We start from the raw sequence: 25,845 nt of genomic DNA on the forward strand, positions 1-25,845 counted from the left end.
ATCTGGGGGCGGACGGTGTATTCCGCAGCTCCCATTCCTCCAAGGGCGTGGGGCGGGGGGGTTCTCCCTCTTCCAGGCCCTCCCTCTCGCTCAAACCTTCAGCAAGCGGCCCGCTTCTCACGCTTTCCACTCTGCCCTGGCAGAGGGAAAGCAGACGCCCTCTGGTGTCTACACCGCCTGCCTCCTCGTGCTCTAGAGAGTAGGCGGAAAGATGTGCACGGTGTTTCTTATCCACGTCGACCCACTGCTGCTGACAGCAGATACCTTAAGGGAGAGAGATTGGGGAGGGGATGAGATATTAGGGGGACTGCGTTCAACTCGGCTGTCAGCGTTTACTGCGTCCTAGCAGACGTCCAATGTCTCCCCCAGACACACTCGGCGGGCTCTGCCCTCGGCGCCCAGCTCACAGCGCTGGCATTGTCCCCGCGAGGGTTGAGAGGCGGGAGGTTTTGGAAACATACAAAGATGGGTTGAGCGGGAGTCCTGCTCACCTCCTACCCATACGCACACCTGCGTGTGCCCGCCTGTAAATTGAAGGGATGGAGCCGTGGCAAGCGTCCACAGCTAACTCTCCTCTTCTGAAGGTTGGAATATATCCGGTTTTCCCCTGGAAAGGTAGGAAAAGGTGTGTCAGTTTGATGTCAGACCTGCGGCAAGAGTGTGCGAGAGGCAGAATACTTGGCCCCAGGGCCCTTGTCGGTCGGCCTGGGCCAGAGCAACCGGTTGGAATGGATCCTTTCGTCTGTACATTACGTTGCTCAATTGCCTCGCCCCTGACCCAGCGAGGCCCTTGGCTGTTTATCAGCGAGGACACAGAAGTAGAAGGGGTTAGGAATATTGTAGAGCTCAGAATCCAGCCCCCAACCTCTACCCTCACGATGCTGAAATGAAGGTGACATTGCTTCCGGAAAGGCAAGGGGTAAGAGTGGAAACAAGCTAACATAGATAGGAGAGATCTTGTTTGCCATCGGTTTTCCCCAGGCAGAACACTATAACACCATCTTCACACGGAAGATTCACTTACTTGGCATCCTAGGATTGGGGTTACTGCGAAGGGTGGAGGAGGGTCAAAGACTCCTCTCCACAACAGACCGAGGCTGACTCTAACCCATGGCCCTCTCAACATCTCACAGCTTGAGAACCTCTTCTTTGTTAGTGGTCTATTTAGGACAATATATTTAGGAAGTTATTTTGCCCAGGCTCCCTCCTCAGACTTTTTCCTCATTCTGGGAAGTGCCAACTGTACTTGAGGAAGCTCACAGTCAATTCTTTGCAGAAAAGGGTGGAAACAGCACATTTATAGGTGTGAAAGACAGATGACTCCTTTATTTCACCAGTTCTTGATTTCCCTAGGGAATGAAAAAAGTGCTACACACACACACACACACACACACACACACACAGAGAGAGTCTGGTACTCTTTGCAATTGGATTTTCCTCTTTGTCAAATTATTTTTATCTCAGGCAATGGGTTGAACTATGCCAGAGGAGAATTTGACTGGTACCCTCTAAGGTAATTTTGACATTAAGTCCTCTTAGGGTGGAATGGAGGGAGGAATAAGGGTAGCAATAGCATAAGACTGTGTACAAACTCTGTGTGTGTGTGTGTGCAACAGAGAAAGAGAGAGAGAGATATCTTGTGTGTATGGAAACAATGAAGGAACACAGCATTGGCACTCAGGAGGATACAAAGGTAATAGAGCTACAGATGCTGCCCTCAAATTGCTAATAGTATTGTTGAAGAGATCAGGCATAGGGCTTCCCCTGGTGGCGCAGTGGTTGAGAGTCCCCCTGCCGATGCAGGGGACGCAGGTTCGTGCCCCGGTCCGGGAGGATCCCATATGCCGCGGAGCGGCTGGGACCGTGCCCCATGGCCGCTGAGCCTGCGCGTCCGGAGCCTGTGCTCCGCAGCGGGAGAGGCCACAACAGTGAGAGGCCCGTGTACCGCACAAAAAAAAAAAAGATCAGGCATAAACACATTTGATGATATAAATCAGGCTGTAAAAATGTCAGAAGAAAAGGGAAAACCAACAGCTACTGTGACATAGAAAGAAGGGATCATTTCTGAATAGGGGTTAAGAACGGCTTCAGGAAGCTTTAAAGAAAGTGGAGAAATTAGATAGGTAGAGACATGGGCAAAACAGAGAGGAACTTAAGCAAAGCCTGGGGGCGTGAAAGCACACAGCTTGTGTGGAGAATAGAGAGAATTCTAATTTGAAAAAAGTACAGAGTGTAAAATACAGAGGTTGGATGGAGTTGGAAAAGGTGTCTAGGACCATATTTTGCCCAAAACCCCCCCACAAAACTATTATTTACCACCTCTCACAACATAAGTCCATGTGTACATGATCAAGAAGAGCCAGAATGGCTGTCCGCATCCCCCAGGGTTAAGGACTGATTGTGGATTGTAACCCACAGGAAGTTTATCAACAGAGGCTCTCCAGGGGTTACTCCATAGTTAGCCTGAGTTTATGTTGCTGTGAGGTTTCAATAGCAGGGTGACACATATTCAGAGAAAGCCTTCCCCAACTTGCCTAAACTCCTTCTTAGCAGGGAGACGTGCCTCTTCAGGGCTCCAAAAGAAGCCCATTCATTTCACAGTGCAATGATGAAGTGATCTCCGCCTGACATTTGCCTTGGTCAATTCCACTTCATAGCAGATTGATGATTTGAGGATAACACGTAGACAAATCGCCTTTGCCCATGGTTCCCCTCCGCACTCCAAAGTCATGCTTCCCTCCCATTGTGCAGATGTTGAGTACTATTAACAAAGGTGCCAAATCTCTGAACATGACTAAGCTATGTGCACTGGTAGGATGTAAAAGGTATAGAAATACATCCTCCCTCATGTCTGTGATTCATAATTTACATTTAAGACAAATTATCATAGTTTCCATCTACCTGGGGAAGTGTTTCAAGAGGCCTAGTTGGAGCTTTAGTTTTTTTCATTTATAAAAATAAGAGAAAGTTGAATAGAACTCAGGAATCTACAAAAAGCTGAGTAGTAGGAAATACCAACAGGACTGGATGCATGATTAAATGAAAGCAGATAAATTTGTTTGAAAAGAATAAAATGAACATGAAGGAGTAGCAGAGAGAGAGAAAATGATAAGGAGCATTATGTGTGGAAATTATCTTCTCAGAGAGGTTTTGCCTCCTTCATCTGCAATTAGCTCTTGTAAAAAGCATGCAGGTATACGGTCCACACATAGATCCTAAGGATCAATGGTGTGTTGTGGACAGGATTTAATCATTATTTTTATTTTTTGTGTTTCTGATGTTATTTGTTTTTAGTCTCTCTGTTGACAGAATTCATGTGTGTTAAGATCATACTATTAGGAAATGGGACAGTCTGTGTGTTCATTTATATTTTTAAAATGTCACAAATCATTATACCTATTCATTTACTTGTCTAGAAAATTGCCTGTTTTGACTTTTTTATTACCACAAAGGAAGAAAAATATCCACTGTATATATAGGCAGAGAGCCTGAAACCTCTATAAATAGGTGATCCTGCTACTGCCTTTCCTTATCCATTAATGCCATTTGTTCTAATGATCATGTTTTTGAAAATAATTTCAACTTTCTTGGTACAACACTTTAGATGTTTTACCAGGCTGTTTGTGAGCATCTGACAGTAGCTGCTTTAGTGGCGGAATTTAGATTTTAAAACCTTCCTTCGTAAATGCTTTACTTGCTTAGCCATTTTCTTTGAAATTAAGAAACAGAACAGAGAGATTTATGGTGCTGAGGCAACCTAATTGTCACAGATTCTTACTTTTTAATTTCTTTCAAGATACATGGGGTCATTTTCCTTCATGGCTACTTCATGTTCCCTCTGGGCAAATAACTGCTCACTTCTCTCTGAAATTATGCAATAACTGCCTATAATTTGCCACTTGCCTGAATAATATTTTCTTAACTGTAAGGGATATTATATTTTTCTTCACCGAGACATCCCTGGCAAATATCATGATGGCCAGAGCAGACAATGTAATGAACATGTAACACATTGACTAAACAGTGATTAACACAACTTCAAGAATATATTCTGGACAGTATGAGATCAGAAAAAGGAGTTAAACAGTGGCTAGCAATGAACTTATTTGATATGACAAGGATTGTGATGTGAAGTGCAGGTTGCCCAAATATTGATCACATCACTCAGAAATCATATTTCCGTCCATGGATAGTATTGACCAAGGTGATGTCCAGCACAAATCCTATCATACGGAGGGCAGTTATTACATACTAGATAACAAATCCTTCATATCTAGCAAGTGATCCCATATAAGTATAGGTTTGGGAGAAAACGTTAGCGGAATGCATTTTTGCAGGGCAATACAATAGGTAATTAAATTTGAAAATCTCTTATTGCATAGGATCAATTGGTTCTTTTCTCTATGGAGTTATGTTACTATTAATTTTCAAATTAGATAAGCAATTCTATTAGTAATAGGCAAGCTGTTGGTAGCAATGGGCTTCCCTCATATATCCACAAACCATTAATATTTGCCTAATAATCAACCACTGCACATTATTTGAATACACGCATTTATTTACTGTAATGTACATTACTTAGGCTAAAAAAAACTTACGTTTTAAAATTACATGAGATGATCCTCACTCACTTAAAGGTAAATAACACATTTTCCCTGCCACCTTTTAAAATCATTAGTCCTCATATTTAAATAAATATGTATTTAAGAACTGTTACTGGATTTGATGACCTTCCTAAAACCAAGGAACTTAACATCTATGGAAAACATTGACCTAAAAATAAATAAATAGCTGGGATATGTCAAAAGTATCAGAACAGAGAAATGAAACTAAATATCTGTACATATTTTATGATAAATTAATATATACAATTCTCAAATTCCTACAGTCTAGTAATAAAATAATTTAGAAATGTCTATCAACCAGACAGAGACTATCCCTTGAACATTTTGGCATTATTTTCCCCAGTATTTCACATATAATTTTTTCTTAGTGTGACTTGAGATAGTGCTACTTAGCATAGTTTACCTTGTCTTATTTTGGAAATTAATATTTTACATCATCATTAAGTTTTGCAAATATAAAGTTAATAACTTTATTTGACTACATGGATTGCACCTTAATACACTTAACAATTTTCCTACACTAAGACATTAAGTGTTTCTCTGTGATTTTTTTTTTTTTTTTTTTTTGCGGTACGCGGGCCTCTCACTGTTGTGGCCTCTCCCGTTGCGGAGCACAGGCTCCGGACGCGCAGGCTCAGCGGCCATGGCTCACGGGCCCAGACGCTCCGGGGCATGTGGGATCTTCCCGGACCGGGGCATGAACTCGTGTCCCCTGCATCGGCAGGCGGACTCTCAACCACTGCGCCACCTGGGAAGCCCTGTGATTTTTATTATTGTGAATAACACTGCAATGTAAAGGTCTTTGTCCATAGAGCTTTGTGCACCCTTAGGCTACTAGAAGTTAAATACCTGGTTTAAAAATACAACCATGTGTAGGTACTGAATTCATAAATTGTTCATAAATGCTTAAATCGTTTTCCAAAGTGTATAATTTATCCTCTAATCAGGAAGACATAAAAACACTTCACTCACATTAGCATTGACTGTTTATTTTATTTTTATTTTATATTTCGTGTGTTAATTTCCTGAGAGTTTCTGTTCTGTGATTTCTTCCTTTAATTCATCTTCAATTGAAGTATCAGACTCTAGAAAATGTGTGTATTCATATTTGTGAAATTTAAGGTGTACTGAAAGATGTCTGCTTCTTAGTATCTTATGTCCTTTTAACCCTATTCTTCTGCTCTGGGATCCAGAAATTGTCATTATACTTATTAAGAAGTTGAAAAATTATAGTTGTAAGTGACCAAATGTTCTAAATTTCTCTGGTTTACTAGCATCAAACTTTTCTTTTTATTTCCACACAATATCCACACAAGTCAACAGTAGTCTAAGTATCCCAGTGCATTTGCTACTAGGGATATCTGAGGATGCCTGAGGAATCCTGGCATGTTTCACACCACATCATAAGAACTAGTATGTGTTTGTCATTCCAACCTCATCTCTGCTCTACTCCTTGGAGGTTAACTTTCGCCATCTTATAAATGGCTACCCAAGGGTATACCTTGTTGTTGTATCATTTCACTTGAAGCCTAAATCAAAGCCGCCTATCTTAATTTCTCAGTGCTCAAGCGCAGATGTTTAATGAAGCATATTGAAAGCTTGAGAGTAACAGAGACACACAAAACACAAAAGAGAAATCCAACCTTGAATAATAGATAATAGATATAGCCACTGTAGAAGACAGTTGGGTGGTTTCTCACAAAACAAAATATACTCTTACTATACTTTACAGTATAAGAACTTACAGCATAAGCTCTTTGATGTTTATCCAAAGGAGTTGAAATTTTATGTCCACACAAAAATCCACAAACATATGTTTATAGAAGCTTTATAATTGCCAAAACTGGAAGGAAACAAGATGTTTTTCAGTAGGTGAATGGATAAACTGTGGTGCATTCACACAATGGAATTTAATTCAGCGCTAAAAGAAAATGAGCTATAAAACCATGAAAAGACATGGGGGAACTTTGTCTGTAACTAAGTGAAAAAAAAAAAAAAAGCCAATTCGATTAGGCTATGTACTGTTTGATTCCAATGATATGACATTCTGGAAAAAAGTAAAACTACTGAGATGATAAAAAGATCAGTAGTTGCCAGGGGGAGTTGGGGAGAGATGAATAGGTGAAGTACAGAGAAGTTTTAGGGCAGTGAAAAATGTTATATTATATTATAATGATGGAGATATGTCGGTATATATTTGTCCAAACCTATTGAATGTACAATATCAGGAGTGAATACTCAGGACTTTGAGTGATTATAACGTGTCAGTGCAGGATCACCCTTCCTAAAACATGTACCATTCTGGTGAGTAATATTTATAATGGGCCAGGCTCTGCATGTTTGGGGACAGGGGTGTATAGCAAATCTCTTTACCTTCCTCTCAATTTTGTTGTCAGTCTAAAACTGTTCTAAAAAGATTAAGTCTCTAAAAAAATGTGTACCAGTTCTCTTGTAGACTGTTGGCCACTTCTCCCTCTCCCCAACGTAGAGGGCTCTTAATGGATTCTCTTTCTCAGTGCCATGAATTTCTTAGGTATCAAATACCTTCCCAAGAAGAATTTCTCTAAGCCAGTCCTTCACTACTGAGAACTAATTTGTCCCCCCAGGAAACATTTGACCCTGTCTGGAGACACTTTTTGGTTGTCATGACAGGGAGGATGGTGCTACTGGCATCCAGTGGGGAGAGGCCAGGGATGCTACTAAGCTTCCTACTTTGCACAGCCTGCTCTCCACAATAAATAATTATCCAGAATGTCAGGTCGAGGAATTCTGCTCTAAATTATTTTTCTCCATCTGACTCTGGGAACAACTCCCTGGGTCCCTAGAAAAGGAGCAGTTTGTTTGCTTCTCAAAACCAAAGCCTGCCCCATTTTTCTCAGAAGTATTTTTAATTGTACTCATATTCCAGAACAAAATTTGACACTACAAAGTGTATAGTGTGATCTCTTGTAGTCCTGAAAAGGGAATAATTATAATGGAAAAGTAATTTTCCAGGTTTTTTTTTTCTCAATTTAAATGATAACATGTGAAATGAAAAATGCAAGCTCAATGGGGCTCCATATCCTTTTCGTAAAATATATTTATTTAAGTATAAGCCTATAGGGCTTCCCTGGTGGCGCAGTTGTTGAGAGTCCGCCTGCCGATGCAGGGGACACGAGTTCATGCCCCGATCCGGGAAGATCCTACATGCTGCGGAGCGGCTGGGCCCGTGATCCATGGCCGCTGAGCCTGCGCGTCCGGAGCCTGTACTCCGCCGCAACGGGAGAGGCCACAACAGTGAGAGGCCCACGTACCGCAAAAAAATAAATAAATAAATAAATAAAAGTAAGTATAAGCCTATAAGCAGGCCCAAAGTAGACCCACCTACGAGAAGACCAGGTTCCCCAGTCCTATTGACTTGACAAACTATCACTTATCTCCTTGTAAATAAATGTTTGGGAATGGCATGTTTTGGGGGCAGAGATAGGGAAGCCAAGAACCAGCTGTTGTTTTAAAGCCAGTACAGTCTATCTTCATTAAAATAAAAAAAAAAAAGATAAATATTATCTTTCTAGAAAGGCCTAGTCTTGCTAATCATACACTCAATTATGCTTCGAATTGGTGTCTTTAGCATTTAATGTGGAAATAGCCACGCATAGATGACTTCATTAGGTCAGAGATAACTTAGAAAAGTGGGTGAATACATGCTTTATAGCTCCATATTGAAATGGACTTCAGTGGAATCCCTACAAGAAAAAAAACATGTCTGACTCAAGCTCAAAAATGCAAAAGTTGCTAACAGTCTCCTGAAATGGCTGCTTATAAAACATTAAGACCCATTCAGCAAACTGCTACGTGTCTAGAGTGCTAAATTAATTCCATCAGTGGATTTTACCGTAACCAGTAAATTGTTGAGCAAAAAGTTCATAGATTAAAAAAAAGAATCAAGGAAGCATTAAAACCTGGGTTGGTTTCCAGAAGGACTAATAAGAGATGTATCTGTGGATAAAAAGCATGAGGAAATAGTTTATTTTCTTCACTGATATATGTCCAGTGCCTACAACAGCTCCTGGAGGATGATAAGGATTCAATAAATATCTGTTGAATGAATGTGTAAAAGTAAAAACAATGGAGCAGGGCTGATTACTTAAGGGAAGGAGAATGAGGATAAACATTGCTTATATTATTTATTGCCTTTTTATTGAAATCCACATCCAAGATCAAGCCAGAATTAAATGTTCATTTAAATCATCTTTTGGAGAAATTTTACAAGAATTGTTACTTAAATAGTATTTTACAGTTAAGTAATATGAGCCTTGTTTCAATGTACTTAATACTCTGCTGCATATTAAATAAAACAAAAGATAATGTCACTTAAACTGACTTACAGCCAGTCATCTAGGCATCTTGTCCTGTTAAAAATGTACCCAGGTAAGCCAGGATGAGGGCATGTATGGGGCCCTCTGATCCGTCTATGGAATTTCTCCAGACTCATCTAAAACCTCAGTGCCTTACTTGTTGTTGCTGTCTTCCTTGGTTTCTCTGCTCCATTTTATCTGCTCCGCTTTATATCCTGCTTACCCATCTCCTTTCAGCATGTTGGATTTGCAGTCCAGTTTTGTACTGTCTTTACCAGCTTTGATATTGACCCCATCCCTTTCTTACTACTTCAGAGCATGTCTTCTGATATTTCACAATGACCTCATGCCTACTACCATAACTGCCCCCTGCCTGGATCCTGTACCGGTTTTCTCTTCCTTGTTCTCATAACTGTTTCCACAATAACACTAATAAAAGACTATTGAGACCAGACCCAGAATTGTGAACCTAGTAATGCTCCTAAATGTATCACTTATACTGAAGGGCTGGGGTAATTCTAAAATGAATTGTAGTGCTATTTAATTCATCAGAGCTCAAACAGCATTGTCTTAAAACCCTTGAGGATTTTTTAAAATTGAAGTATAATTGGTTTACAATGTTGTGTTAGTTTCAGGTATACAGCAAAGTGATTAATTTATATATATATATATATTATTTTTCAGGTTCTTTTCCCCTATAGGCTATTATGAAATATTGAAGAGTTCCCTGTGCTATACAGTAGGTCCTTGTTGCTTATCTATTTTATATATAGTAGTGTATGTATGTTAATCCAAATTATGAGGATCTGTTTTTTACCTTATCCCTGAAATAGATCATCCATATTTAAGAATCTAGTGGTATTGAGAAACCAGTACTAATACAGGTTGCAGAGGGAGGATGGAAAATGCTGTAAGGAGGAACCAGGACAATGGCAAGTTCCATGAAGACTGCTACTTGAATACACTCTTACTGCTGCCGTTATTAAAAGAATAATTATACCCAATGCATCTTGAAAGTAGCAGATGGAAATATTAAGGACTGGGTATAAAACATAACCTCAAAATTCATTGTTCATACAAGAAATAAAATCAATCTTCAGAAAATTTAACCTTTAAGTATATCATCTTCAAATTACAGGTGATGTCTCAAGAAAGTATCACAGTAACCCTTAAATATAGTAAATTAGGTTCACTTAATATTAGAAAGACCAAAGTGTTGTCTAATTCACTGTTTCTCTCTTAACTCTGTTTATTTGAATACATTATTTGGTAGATTTGCAGGAAGACGTTTTTCTTCTTTGAAATCAAAAGTCCTAATAATCATAATTATTTATAAGGCTTTTATTCGTGGGTCTCCTTTTACTTACAAACAAATATACAGTAGTAAACTAAACATTTTGTTCTCCATACAATCATCATGTATATTCCATAGTCAATAATCAAAGGGATGAGAGATTTTAGACATAACATATGAGTCTGACTCTCTAAAATTACAAATGAAAAAAAATTGATGCTGAGAAAGATTAAATGACCTGCCCAAATTCACTGAGCTTAAAGAGCAAAATTATCACTTGAATCCAGAGTAATAATTTTTGTGCTATAGAAAGCTTAAAAATGGAAAACTGCAAGATCCATTTCCTAATCATTACATAATATAATTCTGTAATTTATTTTCTAAATGAAGTGTGAGAGTATTGCCTGTTAAGATATTCTTTAAAAGTTAAATTCTATTCTAGTGATTTCAGAGGAGCAGTTTTATTTATTGGTGACTCTAATGCCATTATTATATATGAATAGATTCCTATCTTCTCAATTCAGCTTTCATCTCTAATTACCAAAATAACTATAGCTACCAATGCCAAAAACTGAATTAAAAGTGCAAAACCGAGACAAATCATCACGGGCTGAAAATTTATTGGCTAAAATTCAAAAACAAAAGAGGTTTTATACATTTTTCTAAATGTGTCTGATCAACAAAATACTCAATAAATAAAAAGAAATTGGCTCTAATCAACTCTTTATTTCTTTTGTTTGCTTTTTATTTATTTTTTTTTTTGCAGTACGTGTGCCTCTCACTGTTGTGGCCTCTCCCGTTGCAGAGCATAGGCTCAGGACGCGCAGGCTCAGCGACCATGGCTCACGGGCCCAGCTGCTCCACGGCATGTGGGATCTTCCCGGACCGGGGCACGAACCCGTGTCCCGTGCATTGGCAGGCGGACTCTCAACCACAGCACCACCAGGGAAGCCCTAACTCTATTTCTTTTTATACATCTTTATTGGAGTATAATTGCTTTACAAAGGTGTGTTACTTTCTACTGTATAGAAAAGTGAATCAACTATAGGTATACATATATCCCCATATCCCCTCTGTCTTGCGTCTCCCTCCCACACTCCCTATCCCATCCCTCTAGGTGGTCACAAAGGACCGAATTGACCTCCCTGTGCTATGCGACTGCTTCTAACTAGCTATCTATTTTACATTTAGTAGTGTATATATGTACATGCCACTCTCTAACTTCGTCCCAGCTTACACTTCCCCCTCCCTGTGTCCTCAAGTCCATTCTGTGTGTCTGTGTCTTTATTCCTGTCCTGCCCCTAGGTTCTTCAGAACCTTTTTTTTTTTTTTTTGGATTCCATATATATGTGTTAGCATATGGTGTTTGTTTTTCTCTTTCGGACTTACTTCACTCTGTATGAGAGACTCTACGTCAATCCACCTCACTACGAATAGCACAATTTTATTTCTTTTTATGGTTGAGTAATATTTCATTGTATATATGGGCCACATCGTCTTTATCCATTCAACTGTCGATGGACACTTAGGTTGATTCCATGTCATGGCTATTGTAAATAGTGCTGCAATGAACATTGTGGTATATGACTCTTTTTGAATTATGGTTTTCTCAGGGTATATGCCCAGTAGTGGTCCCAGTAGTGGGACCCAGTAGTGGGTCATATGGTAGTTCTATTTTTAGTTTTTTAATGAACCTCCATACTATTCTCCACAGTGGCTGTATCAATTTACGTTCCCACCAACAGTGCAAGAGGGTTTCCTTTTCTTCACACCCTCTCCAGCATTTATTGTTTGTAGATTTTTGATGATGGCCATTCTGACTGGTGTGAGGTGATACCTCACTGTGGTTTTGATTTGCATTTCTCTAATGATTAGTGATGTTGAGCATCCTTTTATGTGTTTGTTAGCAATCTGTATATCTTTTTTGGAGAAATGTCTATTTAGGTCTTCTGCCCATTTTTGGATTGGGTGTTTTTTGTTTATATATATATATATATTGAGCTGCATGAGGTGCTTGTGTATTTTGGAGATGAATCGTTTGTCAGTTGCTTCATTTCCAAATATTGTCTCCCATTCTGAGGGTTGTCTTTTCATCCTGCGTATGGTTTCCTTTGTTGTACAAAAGATTTTAAGTTTCATTAGGTCCCATTTGTTTATTTTTGTTTTTATTTCCATTTCTCCAGGAGGTGGGTCAAAAAGGATCTTGCTGTGATTTATGACATAGAGTGTTCTGCCTATGTTTTCCTCAAAGAGTTTTATAATATCTGGCCTTACATTTAGGTCTTTAATTCATTTTGAGTTTATTTTTGTGTCAGGTGTTAGGGATTGTTCTAATTTCATTGTTTTACACGTAGCTGTCCTGCTTCCCCAGCACCACTTCTTGAAGAGGCTGTGTTTTCTCCATTGTATATCTTGCCTACTTTATCAAAGATAAGGTAACCATATGTGCATGGGTTTATCTCTGGGCTTTCTATCCTGTTCCATTGATCTATATTTCTGTGTTTGTGCCAGTACCATACTGTCTTGATTACTGTAGCTTTGTAGTATAGTCTGAAGTCTGGGAACCTGATTCTTTCAGCTCCATTTTTATTTCTCAAGATTGTTTTGGCTATTTGGGGTCATTTGTGCATCCATAAAAATTGTGAAATTATTGTTCTAGTTCTGTGAAAACTGCCATTGGTAGGTTGACAGGGATTGTATTGAATCTATAGATTGCTTTGGGTAGTAGAGTCATTTTCACAATGTTGATTCTTCCAATCCAAGAACATTGTATATACCTCTCCCTCTGCTTGTAACATCTTTAATTTCTTTCATCAGTGCCTTATAGTTTACTGCATACAGGTCTTTTGTCTCCTTAGGTAGGTTTATTCCTGGGTATTTTATTCATTTTGCTGCAGTAGTAAATGGGAGTGTTTCCTTAATTTCTCTTTCAGATTTTTAATCATTAGTGTATAGGAATGCAAGAGATTTCTGTGCATTAATTTTGTATCCTGCTACTTTACCAAATTCATTGATTAGCTCTAGTAGTTTTCTGGTAGCATCTTTAGGATCCTCTATGTATAGTATCATGTCATCTGCAAAGAGTGACAGTTTTACTGCTATTTTTCTGATTTAGATTCCTTTTATTTCTTTTTCTTCTCTTATTGCTGTGACTAATAATTCCAAAACTATGTTGAATAATAGCGGTGAGAGTGGGCAGTCTTGTCTTGTTCCTGATCTTAGTGGAATGTTTTCACTTTTTCACCATTAAGAACGACACTGGCTGTGGGTTTGTCATATGTGGTCTTTATTATGTTGGGGTAGGTTCCCTTTATGCCAACTTTCTGGAGAGATTTATTGTAAATAGGTGTTGAATTTTGTTGAAAGCCTTTTCTGCATCTATTGAGATGATCAAAGGTTTTTATCCTTCAATTTGTTAATTGGTTTATCACTTTGATTGATTTGCGTATTTTGAAGAATCCTTGCATTCCTAGGATAAACCCCACTTGATCGTGATGTATGATCCTTTTAATGTGCTGTTGGATTCTGTTTGCTAGTATTTTGTTGAGGATGTTTGCATCTATGTTCAACAGTGATATTGACCTGTAGTTTTCTTTCTTTGTGACATCTTTGGTTTTGGTATCAGGGTGATAGTGGCCTCTTAGAATGAGTTTGGGAGTGTTCCTACTGCTGATATATTTTGGAAGAGTTTCAGAAGGATAGGTGTTAGCTCTTCTCTAAATATTTGATAGAATTCGCTTGTGAATCCATCTGATCCTGGGCTTGTGTTTGTTGGAAGATTTTTAATCATTGTTTCAATTTCAGTGCTTCTGATGGTCTGTTTATATTCTTTATTTCTTCCTGGTTCAGTCTCAGATGGTTGTACCTTACTAAGAATTTGTCCATTTCTTCCAGGTTGTCCATTTTATCAGCATATAGTTGCTTGTAGTAATCTCTCATGATCCTTTGTATTTTTGCAGTGTCAGTTGTTACTTTTTTTTCATTTCTAATTCTGTTAATTTGAGTCTTCACCCTTTTTTTTCTTGATGAATCTGGCTAATGGTTTATCAATTTTGTTTGTCTTCTCAAAGAACCAGCTTTTGGTTTTATGGATCTTTGCTACTGTTTCCTTGATTTTTTTTTCACTTATTTCTGATCTGATCTTTAGATTTCTTTCCTTCTGGTAACTCTGGGTTTTTTTTTTTTTTTTTTTTTTTGTCTTCTTTGTCTAATTGCTTTAGGTGTAAACTTAGGTTGTTTTTCTGAGATTTTTCTTGTTTCTTAAGGTAGGATTGTATTGCTATTAATTTCCCTCTTAGAACTGTTTTTGCTGCATCCCATAGGTTTTTGGTCATCGTGTTTTCATTGTCACTTGTTTCTAGGTATTTTTTGATTTCCTCTTTGATTTATTCAGTGACCTCTTGGTTATTAAGTAGTGTATTATTTAGCCTCCATGTGTTTGCATTTTTTACAGTTTTTTTTTCTTTTTTTCCTGTAGTTGATATCTATTCTTATAGTGTTGTGGTCGGAAATGATACTTGATACAATTTCAATTTTCTTAAATTTACCAAGACTTGATTTGTGACCCAAGATATGATTTATCCTGGAGAATGTTCCATGAGCACTTGAGAAGACAGTGTATTCTGTTGTTTTTAGATGGAATGTCGTATAAATATCAATTAAGTCCAACTTGTTTAATGTATCATTTAAAGCTTGTGTTTCCTTATTATTTTCATTTTGGATGATATGTCCATTGGTGAAAGTGGGGTGTTAAAGTCCCCTACTATGATTGTGTTACTGTCAATTTCCCCTTTTATGGCTGTTAGCATTTGCCGTATGTATTGAGGTGCTCCTATATTGGGTGCATAAATATTTACAATTGTTATATCTTCTTCTTGGATTGATCCCTTGATCATTATGTAGTGTCCTTCTTTGTCTCTTGTAATAGTCTTTATTTTACAGTCTATTTTGTCTGATATGAGAATTGCTTATCCAGCTTTCTTTTGGTTTCCAATTGCATGGAATATATTTTTCCATCCCCTCACTTTCAGTCTGTATGTGTCCCTAGTTCTGAAGTCGTTCTCTTGTAGACAGCATGTATGTGGGTGTTGTTTTTGGATCCATTCAGCCAGTCTATGTCTTTTGCTTGGAGTATTTAATCTATTTACATTTAAGGTAATTATTGATATGTATGCTCCTATTCCCATTTTCTTAATTGTTTTAAGTTTGTTATTGTAGGTCTTTTCCTTCTCTTGTGTTTCCTGCCTAGAGGAGTTCCTTTACCATTTGTTTTAAAGCTTGTTTGGTGGTGTTGAATTCTCTCAGCTTTTGCTTGTCTGTAAAGGTTTTAATTTCTCCATCAAATCTGAATGAGATCCTTGCTGGTAGAGTAATCTTGGTTGTAGGTTTTTCCCTTTTATCACTTTTAATGTCCTGCCACTCCCTTCTGGCTTACAGAGTTTCTGCGGAAAGTTCAGTTAACCTTTTGGGGATTCCCTTGTATGTTATTTGTTGTTTTTCCCTTGCTGCTTTTAATATTTTTACTATGTATATAATTTTTGATAATTTGATTAATATGTGTCTTGTCGTGTTTCTCCTTGGATTTATCCTGTATGGGATTCTCTGTACTTCCTGGACTTGATTGACTCTTTCCTTTCACATTAGGAAAGTTTTCAACTATAATCTCTTCAAATATTTTCTCAGTCTCTTTTTCTCTTCTTCTTCTAGGACCCTTATAATTCAAATATTGTTGCATTTAATGTTGTCCCAGAAGTCTCTGAGACTGTTCTCAATTCTTTTCATTCTTTTTTCTTTATTCTGCTCTGCAGTAGTTACTTTCACTATTTTATCTTCCAGGTCACTTATCTGTTCTGCCTCAGTTATTCTTCTATTGATTCCTTCTAGAGAATTTTTAATTTAATTTATTGTGTTGTTCATCATTGTTTGTTTGCTCTTTAGTTCTTCTAGGTCCTTGTTAAATGTTTCCTATATTTTCTCCATTCTATTTCCAAGATGTTGGATCATCTTTACTGTCATTACTCTGAATTCTTTTTCAGGTAGACTGCCTATTTCCTTTTCATTTGTTTGGTCTGGTGGGTTTTTACCTTGCTCCTCCATCTGCTGCATATTTCTCTCTCTTCTCATTTTGCTTAACTTACTGTGTTTGGGGTGTCCTTTTCACAGGTTGCAAGTTCGTATTTCCCATTGTTTTTGGTGTCTGCCCCCAGTCAGTAAGTTTGGATCAGTGGGTTTTATAGGCTTCCTGGTGGAGGGGACTGGTGTCTGTGTTCCAATGGATGAGGCTGGATCTTGTCTTTTTGGTGGTGAGGACCGTGTCCAGTGGTGTGTTTGGGGGCATCTAGGAACTTATTATGAATTTAGGCAGCCTCTCTGCTAAGGGGTGTGGTTGTGTTCCTGTCTTGCTAGCTGTTCGGCATGGGGTGTCCAGCACTGGAACTTGCTGGTCATTGAGTGGAGCTGGGTCTTAGCGTTGAGATGGAGATCTCTTGGAGAGCTCTTGCCAATTGCTATCACGAGGGGCCAGGAGGTCTCTGATGGACCGATGTCCTGAACTCGGATCTCCCACCTCAGAGGCTCAGGCCTTACACCCGGCCAGTGCATCAAGACCCTGTCAGCCACACAGCTCAGAAGAAAAGGGAGAAAAGAAAAAAAAGGAAAATAAATAAAGAAAGAAAAATAAGTTAAATAAAGTTATTAAAATAAAAATATTATTAACATATAGAAAAGTAATTAAAAAAAAAAAGAAGAGGGCAACCAAACCAATAAACCAATCCACTAATGATAACAATCACTAAAAACTATACTAAAAAAAATGGACAGACTGAACCCTAGGACAAATGGGAAAAGCTAAGCTGTACAGACAAAATCACACAGACACATATACATACATACTCACAAAAAGAGAAAAAGGAAAAAAAATATATATATTAAAAAAAAGGAAGAGAGCAACCAAATCAATAAACAAATCTACCAATGATAAGAAGCTCTAAATACTAAACTAAGATAAACATAAAACTAGAAAAAAATTAGATGCAGAAAGCAAACCCCAAGTCTACCTTTGCTCCCAAAGTCCACTGCCTCAGTTTTGGGATGATTCATTGTCTATTCAGGTATTCCACAGATGCAGGGTACATCAGGTTGATTGTGGAGATTTAATCCACTGCTCCTGAGGCTGCTGGGAGAGATTTCCCTTTCTCTTCTTTGTTCTCACAGCTCCTGGGGTTCAGCTTTGGATTTGGCCCCGCCTCTGCGTGCATGTTACCCTCTGGCATATGTTCTTCACCCAGACAGGAGGCGGTTAAAGGAGCGGCTGATTCAGGGCCTCTGGCTCACTCAGGCTGGGAGAGGGAGGGGTACGGTAGTTATAACTGCAATGTGGGACAAGGCTGCTGTGGCAGAGGCCAGTGTGACGTTGCAAAAGCTTGAGACATGTCGTGTGTTCTTCCGGGGAAGCTGTCCCTGGATCACGGGACCCTGGCAATGGCACGCTACACAGGCTCCCAGGAGGGGAGGTGTTGATAGTGACCTGTGCTTGCACACAGGCTTCTTGGTGGCTGCAGGAGCAGCCTTAGCTTTCATGCCAGGCTCTGGTGTCTGTACTGATAGCCACGTCTGAAGCTAGTTTAGGCAGTTCTCTGAATCCCCTAAGAGGCAATAGTGTCTTGCCTCTTAGGAAGGTCCAGACTTTTTCTTGGACCCCTCCTGGCGAGCTGTGGTGCACTAGCACCGTTCAGACTGTGTTCACGCAGCCAGCCCCATTCCTCTCCCTGGGATCTGACCTCCGAAGCCCGAGTCTCAGCTCCCAGCCCCCGCCAAGTCCGGCAGGTGAGCAGACAAGCCTCTAGGGCTGGTGAGTGCTGGTTGGCACCGATCCTTTGTGCAGGAATCTCTCTGCTTTGCCCTCTGCACCCCTGTTGCTGTGCTCTCTTCCATGGCTCCAAAGCTTCCCCACCCCCCGCCCAGCCCCCATCTCCACCAGTGAAGGGGCTTCCTAGTGTGTGGGAACTTTTCCTCCTTCACAGCTCCCTCCCAGAGGTGCAGGTCCCGTCCCTATTCTTTGTCTCTGTTTATTCTTTTTTCTTTTGCCCTACCCAGGTACGTGGGGAGTTTCTTGCCTTTTGGGAGGTCTGAGGTCTTCTGCCAGCGTTCAGTAGGTGTTCTGTAGGAGTTGTTCCACGTGTAGATGTATTTCTGATGCACCTTTGGGGAGGAAGTTGATCTCCACGTCTTACTCCTCCGCCATCTTGAAGGTCCTCCTCTCCAATTCTTTAAGCATAAGGCAAAGAGAGAAAATAGGAGTTAGATTCAGATTTAATACAGTTAGGTAGTTCAGAAAGCATTATATTAACAGTGCTTTATAATAGACTTGTTTTTGGTAACATATAGAATTACTTGCTTTATTTTAGGTGCTTACTAGATTTCGATTATAAAGGAAAATTAAATTTGGATAGTCTATAATTAAAATGACTATGCTCTTACCATGATGGTATAATATAATGAATAAAAACAGCATGGGGTAAAAAATAATTATAGTATAATATAAAGTATGTACCATATCTAAAGCTAGAGAACATACTCATATTCACTTTTGTTGGTTTGAAAAGTTGGGAGCTTCCTGGGTGAAAGGAGAGAAAGTAGTCTGAAGAAAGTGGCAGACCACTCCAGATTGGTAAATGTCAGGTTTAATAAGCAAGGAAACTTACATATAAGGCTTGTCTTGGGTGACCTGCAAGATGAGTAGATCTTTGCACCAGCTCGCCAGAATATTAAAAGTTTATATAGAGGCCATATCTGAGTTCAGTCATATATACAGTACAGATGGTCTCAACAATACCTTGTTATCTCAAGGCTGCATCCTTGAAAATGGCTCCCCTGTGTGAAAGGTGGACGAATGTACATTCCAAGGACCGGGAGAGGTGAGCGCCTTCTGATTGCCTGAGTTCAGCTCCAGGGTCAGCCCAGCGGTATTGTCTTCTTGATAACCTCCTCCAACAACGTTCATTAACAACTTGGTAAATATCCTACAGATAACACACGCTGAGTTAAGTCCTTTATACACATCATCCAATTTATTTCTCAAGGAAATTTTATGAGACCTGTTTTTATTCCCATGTCATAGATGAGAAACCTGAGGACAAAGAGCTCTAGCAGCTGGACAAGATCACAGAGTCATGAGCTGCGGTTTGGACCCAGACATACTTGACCACAAAAACCGGTATGTCAGTCAGTTTACATCTCCTTGACATATAATGCACTCACAAGCCACTTACTAAAGGCTCTTAAGAAAACAAAGAAGTTTTAAAAAGGAAAAGGGAGAAAATTTTGAGGAACGTCCCCACAGATTACAATTTTGATATACTTAGTTGACCTAAATGAGAAAACCATAAATTAAATTAACAAAAATTCTAGATAGATAACTTAATATTAAAAAGGTTCACAATGTTAGTCTGTTGATCTCTGATAGTTATCAAGTTTTGAAACATTAATTATGACACAGACAATATATATCTTTATATAAAATTTGTAATTTTAGAAACTATTATTTTACTGGTTGGCCACAATTCGAAATAATGTACAAATAAATAATAATGCCCGATGTGCTGTTAAATAAATATTAATGATGGTACATCTTTATATATAGAGAGATGACATTTAATACTTTTATTTTGTGCATGCTGGATTTATTTATTACTTATAAGTATCTTAGCATGTATTTAATTGCCCCTAATTCATGATGTTTAAATTTTTTTTAGTGTATGGCATAATAAATTGTAGTACACATAATAAAAGGAAAATAACTGGCTCCCTTGTTACCAAAAAAAAGGCTTTCTTATGAACAAGTTAAAAGCACAAAAATGCTTGGAAGAGTTTCTTAAAATATTCTGGTGGAAGGAGGATGAAAGAAGCACTTATTTATACTCTGTGGGTCTGAGTGTTTGTAGGAAATTCTCTTCTTGCAACATTTTGAGTAATTTTCTGAAGTGTTCGTGAGCCAAATTACTGATCTTCATGAAGATGAGTAATTATCCAAACAGAATGCTTCCTTGTGAATACCGCAAACACAATTAAAGAGGCACTAACATAAATTATGCTCCAATATACCACCATGTTCCTTTTCTTTTCAGTTGGTAAAGAAATTTTGAACACGGTCACAGAATGTATTACTGGTACTATTTTAGTTCTAACATCTTTAAAAAGCAGTTGCATTCAAGATAAATTTTGTCTGATAATAAAGTAGCAGAAGCCATGTTGCTACATAGTATCACCTTAAGGCTTCAATCATGCTGAGATGACCACTGCATTTGGGAAAGCTGTCAGGGTTTGTGTTGGTTTGATTTACCTGTCTAATGTAGTTCGCAATTATGCCCACGGGGTGGGAAATGTGACGAACTTTGTGTTTTGACAGCACCTGGTGTACTGTTGGATTTTCACTAAGTGTTGAATAGTAATCTACAGAAATCAATTTAATAATAGCAAAATAGGTCTTTATGCAGTGAAATTATTATTATTTTTTTTTTATCTCTAGGAAGTACTGGAAAAAATTCTAGCTTAGCAAATAATGGGTTATACTTAGCATGATTCTGTCCTACAGGAGAATGCCATGTGTCTCCAGAGTTCATTTTCTGCCTGTAATAGATAAGAACAAAGCAGTGAACTCTGAAATGGATTAAGTGCAAATAGAAGAGGGAAAAAGCATGGTCCACATGCCATTCTGTTTTGGTATGTTCTCTGAAAAGGCTGGCATGGATGTTCAGGAAGCAGATGCAGCCCTTTAGGCAATCTGTGTGCCATGAGCTGGCCTCTTATAGCTTGTAGCCAATGAGAGTATGTAAAGAGCCTGCCCCAGGATCATAAGACTCTATAGCTCCAGGGCCTTTCAGCAGAACTGATCCAAGCCCTTAAGCTTAAAACTGCAGTGATATTAAGTGGCGTGCTCAGAGTCATGCATATATTAAGTTGGGCCTTTTTCACTATGCTACCCTCTCCCAAACCTAACGAACAAACATATATTTCTGTCACCAGCATAAAAAGAAAGCTCTGTGCTTAAAATGATATTTTACATACCACTCTTTTATCTCTGTCTGTATTTATATTTAGTTAGATAGATGATAGGTCAAACACATACTGTTACACCACTGTTAAGTGTGGAAATTAATGTAATGGTATTATTGGTCACTAGATCCCATTCCATTATTTGTTAGAAAATCTGGTATTTTGCTGTGACTTCCATGCACTTGTTTGTTTCCCCTTTGCTATTCTGAACACTTGTTTGAAGCAGTTTCTATCCTGCCTTCTTCCCAGTGAAGTTTTGATTGTTCATCCAAGGCTCAGAATTGATTTGGTTCTCCAGACCCATTACTCTGATATATGAAATATCAGAACGATAGTAGCATTGGATGCATTAACAATTGCATTTCAACACATCTATCTTTGAGTAATGGATTCAGAGCAAAGTACTTTGACCTATACTATAATAATATGATGACCAATGGGTCTTTTTTTTTTTTTCAAGAAAACCATGATGTAAATGAAATAATATAATTTTAAAACCTTGATGGTCATCCACATTGAAAGCCTTTCCTTGTGTGTTATTTGCTATGTGTGAAAAAGTCCTCTACAACTTGTGCTGATTGGTAGATTATAGGTAACGCTTTAGAACAATCAATTGAGCATGATGTTATAGTTTGGGATCACATACAAGTATGACATTTTAGGATTGCATGGAGAAGAGGGTTTATCTACTTGGAAATAAAAATGCGTTGTGGTTTACCACTCATTTGCCTTATACAACTTGCTGGACCTTTTCTTATGCCATCTTGAAATAAACATAATCAGAATAATTAGTGTTGCATATATTATTGCCTCTATACTGTATCCATGTGGAGTTATGCATATGCCATCACTTTATTAATACCTGCAGGTTTACTAAACTTAAAAAAATTATTTTACCTTTATTTTGAACTTTTTTCTTGAACTTAGAGAAAATGCATTGACAGAGTTTATATAAATATTCTTACTTCTACCTTGAAATGTGTTTAAATCTGATAAAAAGCAGTTAGTTTTTGGCTAAATAGAATTACAAAATACAAAAAATTAAACTAGAAATACAAGGCAATATTATAATGACAGGCCAAATTACTAAATATAATACAACTAAACATAGTGCATTTTAAATTTATAATTTGTTTTTTTCAGAAAAGCAAAAAATAAGTGCCACATTTATGTCAACATCTAGGTGGACTAGAGCATGATAAGGACCTTTGCTTTCTGCCCAAATGGTGGTTTCTTGCTGATAGTCAGGGAAACCTATTTCTGTATTCCTGTTCCTGTCTCTCATACCTGGACATGGAAGAAGTATTGTTAAGTTGATATCTTTTACTCTTGTCTCTCCTTTGGTGATTCAGCATGGCAACCTAGAAGAAAAGTAGAAATTATTTGTGGTCCATGAAAGATGAATAAACTACTTTTCCTTCCCTGAGAATCCAATGCCCTATATAACTTCTCTAGTCTAAAACCATGCAAAAATTGAGTCCAGGTACATAAAGTTGTTTACTGCAGTGTCAGACTTCAAATGAAGAAAAGAACATGTGGGAATTAGAAATTTAAGTTTGCAGCTCTAACAAGAAGTTTCTTTTACCATAAAGTGGTAAAGCTTTTAGAGCTGGGCTTTTAAAAAGATTGCTTCACCAACTAGGCTTTCCAAAGTTCTCTTTTCAAATCTCTCAGTATAATCTCCCTGTCAACTAGAGTACCTCAGACTTCCTCCAGATGCTAAAAAGAGCTCCTCTTTGTTCAATATGTGCTGCTATTCCTAGAGAGAGATGGTGGCTGAAGTCTTAGGAAGAGGAAGCACCAAAGTAGACATTCAACTCAAGTTTATTCTTCCCACTAGGATATCTGGAGATAATTTTCTCTCTGGCTGACCTAAGAAGCAAACTTTTTATTGAGAAAACTTGTATTTTTTCATAGCTAATTACATATTCTTGAAGGAAGAAAAAACATATGTCTTGTTTTTGTTTGTTTGTTTTATTTTGTTTTGTTTTGTTTAAGCAGGGTGTCTTAAAGGCAACAGAGAACTACAGTAATGGCATTATTTTACTAAGGAACTTCAGATTTCTGTCTTGGCCAGGGATATTTTACAGGAGTTGACAAAAATTCATATTCTAATATTTTTTTGAATTTTTTAAAAATTTTAAATTTCACCTAACCTTGATTAGAAGACTTGTGAATTATTTTTATTATATGAAATAGTTTTTGCATATTTTTAACCCTTTTAATATGGCAGTCAAGGAAGTTATCCAGCATCATGTGATATAATTACAAAATATTAGCGGAAGATATGTGCTTATCTATGGAGCACATGTCTTTATTAAGGTCCATGTGGCGAGTGCTTTGGACTTCCCAGGCTAAGATGGATTGGTCAATTCAAACCAAACTGAATTTGGATCAGTTTGGATCCAAATTTTGTTGGACCATAACTGATCCAACAACATTAATATAACAAAGTCCAATAGAGTTAAAAGTACTTGTTCACAACACAGAGTTTAATGAAATAATCAAGGTAAAATATCAGGACATAGAGTGAGTGTCTTCCATCTAATTATAAGCTGTCACCTCTTCTCTTTGTTACCTTCCTTAAATCACATAACAGCCTTTTACAAAGTTTATAAAACTTGTAAAACTAGTAAAACTTTTTAGTTTCCTGAAATTTTCTTAATACTTAAATGAAGGATTTTTGGGGGGAGGGGCACAAATATGGTTAAACATAATGTGGGTTTTTTGTACAAATAGTTTTGACTTAATATATTTGATACTGATACTAATAAGCTCACCTATTAAATGCAAATTTTAGCGCTGACTCTTTTAATGATAAACAACCAGTTTTTACAGAGCTTGGGGATTTGAATGGCAAAATTTCTAAGGACCATTCCAAAATTACATTTGCCTTATGATCTCATTTCCAGCAAACAACAGTCTCTGGATATTAAATGTCTATCATAAGAATGCTCATTTCTTTGTTTCAAATTAATTTAAAAGTCGTGCTCACTTCTTATGGAAGGCTATATAAAAATACAAGTTATTCTTGCTATTTTATGATAGTTTTTATTATAGAAGTTGATATTTTAAAACAGATTTTTTTTTTCCTGTCCCTTTTAGCTACTGCAAAAGGGACTAGGCAGACACCAGAGGGAGCCCAAGTTACCTAACCCTTTTCTCAGGAGCTAAAGTACATCATTTGTTATCCTATTTAGCAGCAGCAGATTTAATATTCAGAGTCAACCCAACACAACTAAGAGTAAAAGAAAACACAAATAACTTAACTTATTGTGGTTTATATATAAAAAATAAACTGCAACATAGCTATTCACCATTTAACACTAATAGTTGTTTTTTTTTTTATTACTTTGTTTCTAGAATGCAAAAAAGCATGAGCAATTTTTAAACAACTTGGAATCTAGAGCAAGAGAAGGAAACGTGAGGTCAGGGATAATGTAGAATCCCTTAGGATTTGCAGTTCACTGTGGTTGGGATGCCTGGTCTGTCTCCCAGTCCAGTTGTAAGACCATTCAAGTGTGTAGTATATACAGCGTAGCATTTTGCTTTATTATTTTGTAGGTGATGAAACTGCTCTCGAAGCTTCTTTTCCACTTCTGCCTCCTCACTCTTCAGACTTTATTTTTTCCCTAAAAAGAGTGCATGTAAAAAAAACAATACCTAGCACTAAGGCAATTCACTTTTTATTGAGGCCTTCAGCGATAACAAAATAGAGATTGCAACATTTCACCATACTCATAATTTAGTGGTACAGAGGCTCTTTGAAACAAGCACACCAGGCAAAAGACAGGGAGAGCGTGTGTTTGGGTTGATGTTTGCTGGCTACAGTTCAGATATCTGGAGCTTCAGCCTCTGAACAACAAAAAGTACTTCTAAATTCCCTCTTATAGCTTCCCAAAACTGGTTATTGAATTCATGTGTTTAAAATAATTCTAATGCCACATCATATGAAAATAATATTCTATTTGTCATGAATGTTTAATCCTCTCTTTTTTTTTTTTTTTATCTTTTTTGCTTTGCTTTTTTGGTATATTCTGTCAGAACAAATGGACAGTGTGTTTCATAGTGGTGGAGAAAAAAGAAAAGAAAAAAATTCCCTCTGGCTTATTTACAATTAATCCAGATATGAGAGTCTCAGAATCTTTTTTGGAAAACATTATTCTAAATTCCTAAGTTTTAATTACTGTTGTTAAATCCTCATTTAAAAATTATTTTGCAAGTGATTTCTAAACTTAATAAATTATTTGAATAGACCTTTCAAAATCAATATTATAATACTTATAATTCATATATCTGATTCTTTTCATTAATCCATTTTCCATTCTGGCCTTTCTATCCCTGATAAAATTTATCTTAATTACTGAAAGCCTCCTTTTACTGCCACCATTTTCCCCTTGTAATGTGGTGAGTTTCTTTCTAACTTTTCATCCTTAGCATCACTAGTCTTCCCTTCTTTCTCCTAAAATAACCTCTGTAAGAAGAGGAATATATATCAGTTATTGCACTAAATAGCACATTAAATCTGTGTGTTTAC

The sequence above is a fragment of the Delphinus delphis genome, chromosome 4 (genome assembly GCF_949987515.2).
Source record: "Delphinus delphis chromosome 4, mDelDel1.2, whole genome shotgun sequence".
Lineage (NCBI taxonomy): Eukaryota > Metazoa > Chordata > Mammalia > Artiodactyla > Delphinidae > Delphinus > Delphinus delphis.